The 10,160-nt window shown below is 43.0% G+C and overlaps 3 long non-coding RNA genes across 3 annotated transcripts; 2 read left to right on the forward strand and 1 right to left on the reverse strand.

Moving 5' to 3' along the window:
• The first annotated feature begins 587 nt into the window (after positions 1 to 587).
• Positions 588 to 2,130, forward strand: LOC139025687 (uncharacterized). The gene is made up of 3 exons (XR_011477299.1): positions 588 to 679; positions 822 to 1,247; positions 1,944 to 2,130. It is a non-coding gene; the product is annotated as an uncharacterized lncRNA (long non-coding RNA).
• A 678-nt stretch (positions 2,131 to 2,808) lies between these two features.
• On the forward strand, positions 2,809 to 3,474 carry LOC112075298 (uncharacterized). The gene is made up of 2 exons (XR_011477300.1): positions 2,809 to 2,978; positions 3,243 to 3,474. It is a non-coding gene; the product is annotated as an uncharacterized lncRNA (long non-coding RNA).
• Positions 3,475 to 7,933: 4,459 nt separating this feature from the next.
• On the reverse strand, positions 7,934 to 9,889 carry LOC139025688 (uncharacterized). Its single transcript, XR_011477301.1, has 7 exons — positions 9,805 to 9,889; positions 9,436 to 9,558; positions 9,161 to 9,242; positions 8,868 to 8,959; positions 8,459 to 8,666; positions 8,073 to 8,172; positions 7,934 to 7,966 (listed from the first exon to the last, which is right to left on the reverse strand). It is a non-coding gene; the product is annotated as an uncharacterized lncRNA (long non-coding RNA).
• Between the last annotated feature and the right edge of the window lie 271 nt (positions 9,890 to 10,160).

The following is a 10,160-nucleotide window of genomic DNA, read 5'->3' on the forward strand; positions in this document are numbered from 1 at the left end:
CTGCCACCCTGACCAGTAAGGAGCTGTCTGCCTATGCCAAAGCAGGCGGTAGCTGAAGAGATACTGGTGGCTATCAGGACAGTTGTGGCTTTCAATGGGCAGAAGAAAGCTGTTGGAAAGTTTCTCAGTTATTAACTAATTAATTGTTGCATAAAACAGTGTATCTCTTCTTTCCTAATTATTAATACGATCTACCAAATCAAGACCATTCCCCTATTAGCATTCTACTATATATTTTAGGTATGAAACAACTTGGGAGATGCTAAGAACTTTGAATAAAGAAGGCCATCACCACTAAACGTGGCCATGGCTTCACCCAGTTTGTCATATTTGGGACGTACGCCTTGCTTTCTGTACGGGACCAAGCTCTCTGTAGACGAGCCTGAAAACTACCCATTGGAAAAACCATTACAGTAAGCTTTTATGGAAGATTTTAAGTAAGAATTGACTTATTTCCAATAGATACATTTACATTTTATTGTGAAGAGGCCTCTGCAATGTCTTCACACCTGGACTCGCTGGCATAAATAATTCCTTTCTTCATTACATTCTTTGTTGCTGCTATTTTAGTCTTTTCTCAGATGATTGGTCGTTCTCTTTGGGCCAGGGTGCGCCTAACTTGGAAGCCATCGCCAAAGCCCGGGGTGCTGCCTATGAAGTCTACAATACCATTGACCAGGTACCGGAAGTATTCAGTTTAACCCCTGAATCACCATAGCATTGAAACTGTATGAACTCACTCTAACTCACAACAACATGATCTCAAGTCCAATTTAGACATTTGTCCTACTGCCGCGTTGATGAGTTGATTGTGGACATAGCCGCGGCCCATAGACAGATTCAAAGGAAGGTCACACCAGACTGTGTGAAAGGAGACATTGAATTCAAGAACATCCACTTCAGCTACCTTCCAGGAAAGATGTCAAAGTAAGTCGTGGATTTGAATCAGATCCAGCACCAACCTGTCTCCAAATGATTTGAAAAATGCACAATAAGGAAGAAGCTAAGATGAATTTTCAGTTTTCCAGTTGATTAGCAAAAACAAAATGACAAGCCGTACAATTGTAAAATGACGGTAAAAATTCATGTTAAATACGTTGTGGGATGTATTCCTGTCGCTGTAGATTCTTACAGGGAGTGAATCTGACAGTGCCTCGTGGAGAGACCATAGCTCTGGTTGGAGCCAGTGGATGGAAGAGCACACCATTCAGCTGCTGCAGCGCTTTTATGATCCAGACTCAGGAGAGGTATGAACAATCTGATCAAGGCTTATTCTTCAGTTCATGAAGAGACACATGTCCCACTGTAAAGACTCAGAGGAGGCTGGCGTGGGTGGAGCTATAAGAGACGGAATAAATTCCAGCCATTACAAATGAGCCCGTCCTCCAATAGCTCCACCCACCAGCCTCCAGTGAAGGACTCACATGCTTTATGATCCAACCTCAGGAGAGGTATGCAGGACACGAGTGCATTAAAGTTCAAACAACTGACTCATAGTTCATACAGAGACTCACATGTAAACACTGATGTAACACACACACAGGTGTAATGTACACACACACACGTACACACTACATACATCGACACACACCACACACACTTGTAATGTACATGCAAACATTCACTCATGTACACTCATTCCCAGTTCTGGCTTATCAAGTTAGTGTTGACTTCAGTTAAAAGTAAATAGTATTATAGTGCCTCTTGTGGAATGTTGATATATAATTTGTCAGGAACGCTGTTGGTCTGGGTTGCATAGCCGAGGGAGGTAGGGGTGCTGAGGCTGCTGCAGCACCCCCTTATAAATCAAAAATAATAATAAAATAACAACAATAATAATGAACACATCCCACATTTATTACTCCTGTATGAGCATAAAAATAATTCGTCAAACAAAGCAGAGAAATTTGCATGCCTAAGAATATGACCCTGGTTGTTGTCAGTTACCCTGGATGGTCCGGGACATCCGGACCCTAAGTGAAGTGGCTGAGGAGAATATGGGTATCGTCAGTCAGGAACCTGTGCTATTCGAACAACCATCGCAGAAACATCCGCTATGGCAGAGAGGATGCCACAGATGAGGACATGAACGGCCGTGAGAGAGGCCAACGCATACGACTTCATCTCCAAACCCCCGATGACGGGATAGGATACTGGACAAATGAGTACATACAATGGCTTCACTGTTTCACATGTACTATATATAAAATGATCTATGGTGTACAATGATTTTGAGTAGGACAGCGATATTCTGTTGTTTCTATGGCGACTGTGTTGAAATGAAATGTTTTTTTGTTTGTTTTGAAATTGTATACAGTGTAAGGGAATGGCAAATAGTGATGATGTTATCCAATTGGACAAATTTAAACATGATTATTTCATCTCCATCCCATTTCATGTGGCGTTAACAAGAAGCTGAACACCATGGTGGGGGAGCGGGGACCCAGCTCGTGGAGGACAGAAGCAGAGGATAGCTATCGCCCGGGCCCTGGTCAAAACCGAAGATCCTCCTGCTGGACGAGGCCACATCCGCCCTGGACACCAGAGTGAGTCGGGCCAGGCCGCTCTGGATAAGGTCAGTACCTCCCTGAGGACCAGACCCATGGTTAAGGTTGTTCTCAAAACTGTTTTGTGCACCCTAACAGCCTGATTCGATTTGTTTGACTGCAGCCTTGCAAGTTCACCTTTGCAGCAGTTGACAACGTCAAGAATCAGGTGAATCGATGAGATCCTGTTGGAGCCATCTCAGCGAAAATGAAGAGATAATAATTGGGATAAATGACTATATTGTCTCCTCCCATTCCATAGGCCAGGGCGGCCGCACCACGATAGTGACGCCACCGCCTGTCCACCAACTGTCCACCATCAGAACAGCTGACGTGATCGCTGGCTTCAGCAACGGAGAGGTGGTGGAGCAGGGAACACACAGGGAACTCATGGCCAAGAAGGGGGTCTACTACTCTCTGGTCATGCAGCAGGTACTGTATCACGCTCCCTGCATCCCAAATGGCACCCTATTCCCTTTATAGTGCACTACTTTTGACCACCAGGGCCCCAACTCTGCCTCAACAGTAGAATCAGTCAACGTCTAAATCATGTTGATCAGTCATATTTAGAGACGCATATCATCAGTATCAGAGCAATATACCTTATCAAGCCTGTGTCTATATGAATAATGATCAGTAATAAACAGGCTCTGTGTGTAACATGATCAAATCCACTATCACACCTTGTCTGTTCAGAGTCAAGGGAAGCTAGAGGAAGATGAAGAGGACCCTGTGGAAGAGGATAACCCTCCTAAATATGAGYATCTAGATGATGTCCTATATGACTCATCTGACATGGATGAGCTGGAAGTGGTAAACGAGGAAGGAATAGAAAACGGCGGCTTTGAAAGGAACTCAATCAGCAGTGGCCGTGTGGAAATGAAACCGACCAGGAGGAAATCTAAGAAGTCCAAGAAAGACAAGAAGGTACTATTACATAGATCATCCTTTAGGGTGCAATATGACATCCTTTATGTGTTATATAGGAACATGGCTTTGTTATAGTGCTATTGCTGAATTATCATCGTATCTATTATATAATGTATAGTTTATAATGTATGGTTTATAATGAATGGTGTATATAATGAATGGTGTATATAATGAATGGTGTATATAATGAATGGTGTATATAATGAATGGTGTATATAATGAATGGTGTATATTATGAATGGTATATAATGAATGGTATATTATGAATGGTGTATATTATGAATGGTATATAATGAATGGAATATAATGTATGGAATATAATGTATGGTATATAATGTATGGTATATAATGTATGGAATATAATGTATGGTATATAATGTATGGTTTATAATGTATGGTTGCATTCATTTACATTTTAGTAATTTAGCAGAAGCTCTTATCTTGAGATGTGGTCAAGTATATACCATATCTACAATTTTTTCGCATAGCCGTAACACAATCATATGCCCACCTAGTGTGAGTTTACAGCATTCCTTCTACCACTTGTGAAGACACCACAGGTGGCCATTTCTTACCGAATTACCCTGGGTTGGCCCGCATACGGGTACACATGTTAATGGCCATTTGAAAATGGCCTCAACATCAATTGAAGTCGTTTGAAGCCTCTCTAATACCCCACTACACCGTACATCCATGTTCATTGGCAACGGGCGCCATCTGTGTCCATCAGCCCTCTGCAGACGTCAGTAGCCTATTTAGTCGCATTTAAACATGAACGGAGTCTCCCAACGATTTATTGACAAATGTAGTGACAATATGCCCCACAGTCATGAATAGGATTACAGATGAATCATTATGTCACCTTAGAATCAGGTAAAAACATAACATGTTATGGATCCCTCAAGGTTTATTTGAATGCCATATTTACAAACAATAACAGGCCTTCAATAGCGTACTATTTAGAACGAATATAGCGATATTCTTCAAGACGCAGTACTTTACCCTCTAGACAAGTGCTCACACTTTTAAAAATAAGTCGACACTTTCTATACACTTCTGTACTCTTTACAGAATAACCATGTCTTACCCAGAAACAGTCTTCTGACACATCAACCTCCATATTTAAGAATATTAACAACTTCCCTTCTCCAATCACTGCTCTTTATCCAGTAATTTAACTGTGATACATGTTTACTTACTGTGTATCTCTGGCCCCTTATAGATAAATACACCTGCTACTTGTCTGTCCTTCAGACAAATGAAAGCGTCTCATGGTCGTAAGAACCAGTTCCCTTCATCCCAGGAGCAGCGTATGCCAAGACTCTTGGACGCTGATGTCCGAGCCGCCCAGCATTACGCTAACAAAGTGAGTTCCCATACAGTGGACGAACCCAATAGCCACAGGAACCCAATAGGCTACATTTCAGGTTTACCAACCTACATTGAGTCAAACCAACTGACCACTGAAGACCAGTTAGTATAATCTCTGCTCTAGGACTTGACAACACTCCATCCTTTAAAATCACCCGAACCCATTCAAGTGAGTTATGGCTACCATACCAATTATCCATTAATAGATTCCGTTATTCTGATTACAACCTTTAATAGTTAATCAGTAAGTCCCATTAGGACAGAGACCTGCTTCTCAAGGGTTGACCTGACGTAAGACGTGCCAGCTCCAATTAAAACAGAGTCACACAACCAAGCATTCAACAGGAACCAGTTACATACCGCTGCAAAACACATCAATCCTGAATAGGGAGTTAGTGGGTGACCTGTGCTTGACCAGCATCATCAAGTCCCCCCGTTAGCCACAGAGGTCCAGCATGGGTTTTACCCCGGCTCGCCACCGGACCATATCTGAAGTACCGCATTCCTTGGTCTGCGTTTACTGGATGAGACCAGTCTGTGGTCTCTCTTCACGATCACCCAGTTGTGCGGCTACTTACTTCCGTGGCTGCCGATCATAAACTGCCTGTTGGACAATCGTTAGGGAGGGCAGGGTATAGGGGGGAGAACGGAGAGACAAGAGGTCTATTTGGCAAGGAGGGATGAGTCAGATTACTGTGTGAAGATAAGCTTTGTGATCTGTTATTGAGTTAACCATCACCAATGACAAAAGATCTGTGACCAGGCCATTAATGTATATAGATTAAGAAATTAACTACGGTAGAAAATACTTGCCGTACACTCAATGTCCATGTGACTTACTTCTCCCCACTCTCTTGTCCAGGGCGGAAAGTGGCTCATCCAGCAAGCCAGCTACTTAGGCTGCGCTGACCAAGTGCTCGTGGCGATGGCTTTCCTCTGTCTTCTGACCTTCCAGACATCCTGGGTCCCCTTGTCCCCACCCTGCTATTCGCTATTTTGACAAAACAACACACACAATTTATGTGTTGTCTATCATGGAAAACACTTTTAGATATAAATTAAAATATATAAAAGGTCAATCCAAACAGCTCGTCTTCAAGGGCCTAGTCCAATAGCTATTTCTTATATGGAATAGTCTGTAGAGAGCACAGTAGTTTAAGTTCAGTCTGTACTCAGCACGGAGTGAACATTTATTTGGGATCCCCCTTTGAGAAAACTTCAAAATACTCAATCACTACATAGCGTACAGCCCTATCATGTCTCCTTCCCATCTCCCTCACCTATTCTGTTATGGATACCTCTGGCCAGGCCCATTGAGTGACAGTCATGGATGTTGGCGCTTGCTTGTGCTGCTCTCCCTAATCTCATCCTGGGGACCTCTCTGTGTTGTCCCGCACTGGTGTTCTCTGAATGCTAGCAGTCGAACAGAGGGCTCCTGGGACAATACCAGAGCCCTAGCTGAGACCCTCAGCCCAGTAGGTCAGGGTCTTAGTAGTCCCAAACATCACTACTGAGACAGCCACAATAATATCCACACGAGTTTAGGTCACACCCCCGTCTTCGTAACTGAGACAGCAACAATAATTACGACAGATTTAGGTCAGTCCCTCTTCGTTAACTGAGGGCACTCGCAATCCAAATTTAGTCCAATATACACTAGCACAGACAAGTTTCTAGAACCCCAATACATACAACATGCCGCACACTATCCAACTCAACACCACAATTAAATACCACAGATTTAGGTTTAGAATGTTTCAAAATGTTCAGTATTAAAATAGCTAACATCTTGGAATACCAAAGGAATTGACGATAAGCCACCAATGTTACTAAAATTTACATATAAATATGCCTGAAAAGTGGCTAACAGTTTACTATTATGTGTTGGCCATTTCACAGTTCCCAGATGTACTGGAGTTGTAGCAGCTTTTGATAATAGGTTTGAAAAGTCGTGTACTATGACAGTATTCTGAGCTGAATATTTGTAGAGGGTACACCTCACATTGCCTTCAGCCTTAGGCTTAGCACCTAGATTAGCCAGCTCCAGTAAGTTTGATGGACGGTGCTTTTTCCCAACCACTTCTCCGAGACCTCAGCGCCGGTCTACCGCATCCAGCCCGCGCCTAGGCCACGGCACCTCAACCCCCTGCGCCAACCCCTCAGACGTCTCCTGCCCGGGTTCTCGGGTACGCAAAAGGGATCCTCGGTCAACGCTCAAGTCCCCGACAAGAAGTTCGTTCTGGGAAAACACATTTTTGTTCAGCTTGATCATTTTTGTTCCAGAAGAACACACACTGTTTATCATTGTTTTTTGTTTAGTATTGGAGTAGACACATTATAGCTCACTCACTGGCTTCTCCCTCTCCTTCACTGCTGAATGTCAATCTCCTCGGTTTCTTCCTCCAACAAGCCAAGAATTTCCCTGCAGCGCTTTCGCTTGGCAAAAGTCAGAGAGCAAAAGATGCTGATTCTCCTATGTTCATGGCAGCAAATATGATCACAGATACCACACTGCAGAAGAAAGAGGACCATGTGTACTATCACTGCCACAGGTATATTTCAGACCCTGGTCATGATCAAGCCAACGAGGGTCTCAGGGAGATTTGGTATGGGCAAAAAACACACACTTCCAAATCACACATGGCATTAACACATGTGTACATGTGTGAAATATACCAAACTCGACACCTCAAGCCAAATTAATGTTAGTATTTATTATTTATATTAGTATTTTTATATTTCGGTGAGTGACAATGTGGCAGCCAAGGTTCTAGTCAGGGTTGGGGTACATTCCATTTCAATTGCAGTCAATTCAAAAACTCAATTCCAACCACATTTTCTTCATGCAAAAGCATTAAAGAGAACTGGAATTGGAATTCAGGTACTCCCTAATTGACTGGAATTGAAATGGAATTGACCCCCAAAGCCCTGGTGTGAATGGTATTCATTTAGATGGATATAACAGTACCAGTTATACTCACAGGAAAACATTTTTCATATTCTGTGGGCAGTAGCCATAAGCCAGGACCAAAGCGGAAAGATGCAGCATTGACCCAGTAAGGATTGCCTTGGCCGAAGCAAATGTTAGTCCGTAATGGGAGCCTTCACCAAAACCGTTCCTGATGTATTCATTGAAATGTTTAATCAGTACTTGATTGTAGGTTATAAGGTCAAACAATCCAAAAGCTGAGTCACTATAACAAAGTGAATGCTGGACTCTTGTACTGCTACTGTCTCTTCTAGACTGTCCATGAAACTGTGAAAGAAGACGTCCTCCCGTGTCAATTCCAACAACGTCTTGATTTTCAAACCGGTCCAGTAGATACTACAAGATTATAAAGATATAAATCATGTTTTATTTGAACACATGTATCACACACTGATATAGCCCACTGTCCCAAATCGTCATTGCAATAGGGTTGCATTAATTAGCAGTAACCTTCCTGAATTTCCCTGGTTATCCAGATATCCTGTTTTAAGCGTTTCCCTGATTTTCCTGATTCCCGTAAAACCTCATCCGGTGTACCTGGGAAATCTGGCGACATATTTCGGGAACCCATTACCGCGAATTTTTGCAATCCAATCCTCGCAACATAGAATTGAGTGTTTACGCTTCCCGACTTGCACTCCAGGGCACCCTGGTCTTTGGAGGCGTGGCCTGCCATGGCCCTCATCTGAATGATGTGGCTCCAATGGGAAGGGCACACAGGCGAGGAAGTAGAAGGAGTGAGCTGCCAGCTGTGGATGAAGCCACCACAATGGCGAATGGTAGAGCACAGACTGTGTGGTGGCCCAGACCCACCGTAGACCCAGTGCAGCCTGGTGGTGAGGAGAGAGGAAACAAGTAGGTTCCATCCATTTATCAGACATTGCAACTCTAAAAGATGCAACTGTAAATACCATAGAAGCATATGTACAGGTAGACATTTAAAGTTTGTACAGTAGAATGATTCGAATTGACATTATGTGATAGATTTATGACGCTTTCTCGATGTGTAAAGTCACGAGCATTGTGCTTACCCTTTAACCAGAGATGCATTGTGCCAATCTGGTGGTACATAGACAACTCCCACTGACCCATGTGCTTGTTGTCATCAAACCATCCGAATCTCCTGTAAGCGAATGCATTTTGAGCAAAGGTTCTGAGGCAGAATCACATTGCACATGAAGTGGAAAGGTTCAGAATCGTTAGATTTTTAGTTTTGTTGTGATTATCAATACAGTAAAAGTAATTAGCAATGACCAAGTCAGTCTTTTCGAATTTATGTACAATTGCTTGAAGTATAATTTTCCCGCATGACGTTTTGTCCTACCTGTCTCATCATGGCATGGAATACCTGCCTCCTCAGCCTCATGGTAAGAAGCTCTCCTGATTTTCCAAATCATGATGTAACCCTGTGAAACTAGAACATACAAGAAATTTACCCAACCAGGCATCCCCACAACATATTAAGGGTTTGAGATAGATACAGAATTGTACTTTAAAGTGCGTCCCAAATGGCACCCTATAGGCTCTCTGTCCAAAGTAGTGCACTGTATAGGCATAGGTTGCCATTTTGGACACAGTTTAATCTATAAATTAGTAAACCTTTAGGAAGTAGGTGACAAAAGCCACTCCTCCGATGAGAAGAAGAGCGAGGGAACAGTCATGTTTTTGTCGTATGAAAACAAACTTTTGTCTTGGGACGTCCGAGGTCACCTCGGAAAACACCTAGAGAAGGTCACGGGTGGAGAGAAACCCCCCCAAAATAGATAACAACAGAAAATAAAGTCGGCTTTGGAGAATAAAGAGCCAAAACCCACCAACCAACGACCATCAAATAAATTATGTGGAAAAATATAAGACCACTCGTTAAATCAAACTCAATCGAGACACCAACGAAATGGGAGTAGTCGCATTATTTTAACAATTCTTCATATTATGAACACAAGGAGGTGGTCTTGTGAAACACTGTACTCCAATTATCTTGGCGAAGATGATGGCGACACAGGGATAAACGCGCTCCCCCCACCAAGCTAGACAGGGTCCTACCAACATGTACGGCCACTCGGGGTTGTTCAAGGCCAGGATTCTGGTGAAGGGGATGTCTGGAGCTTCCTCTGGTTCTTTTCCTTCTGGCATCAAACATTGTCACAATGACAAAACTAAATGACCAAGGGACCAACATGATGTAACAATATATTTCTATGGACAATGAACTATCACTATATACAGTAGGGCGGTGCAGGTTCCGATCCCGAGCCGACTAGGGGAAATCTGTCGAGGTGCCCTTGACAAGGCACTTAAACCTAATTGCTTCTGTAAGTCGCCTC

Source organism: Salvelinus sp. IW2-2015, unplaced genomic scaffold, assembly GCF_002910315.2.
Source record: "Salvelinus sp. IW2-2015 unplaced genomic scaffold, ASM291031v2 Un_scaffold3070, whole genome shotgun sequence".
Taxonomy (NCBI): Eukaryota; Metazoa; Chordata; class Actinopteri; order Salmoniformes; family Salmonidae; genus Salvelinus; species Salvelinus sp. IW2-2015.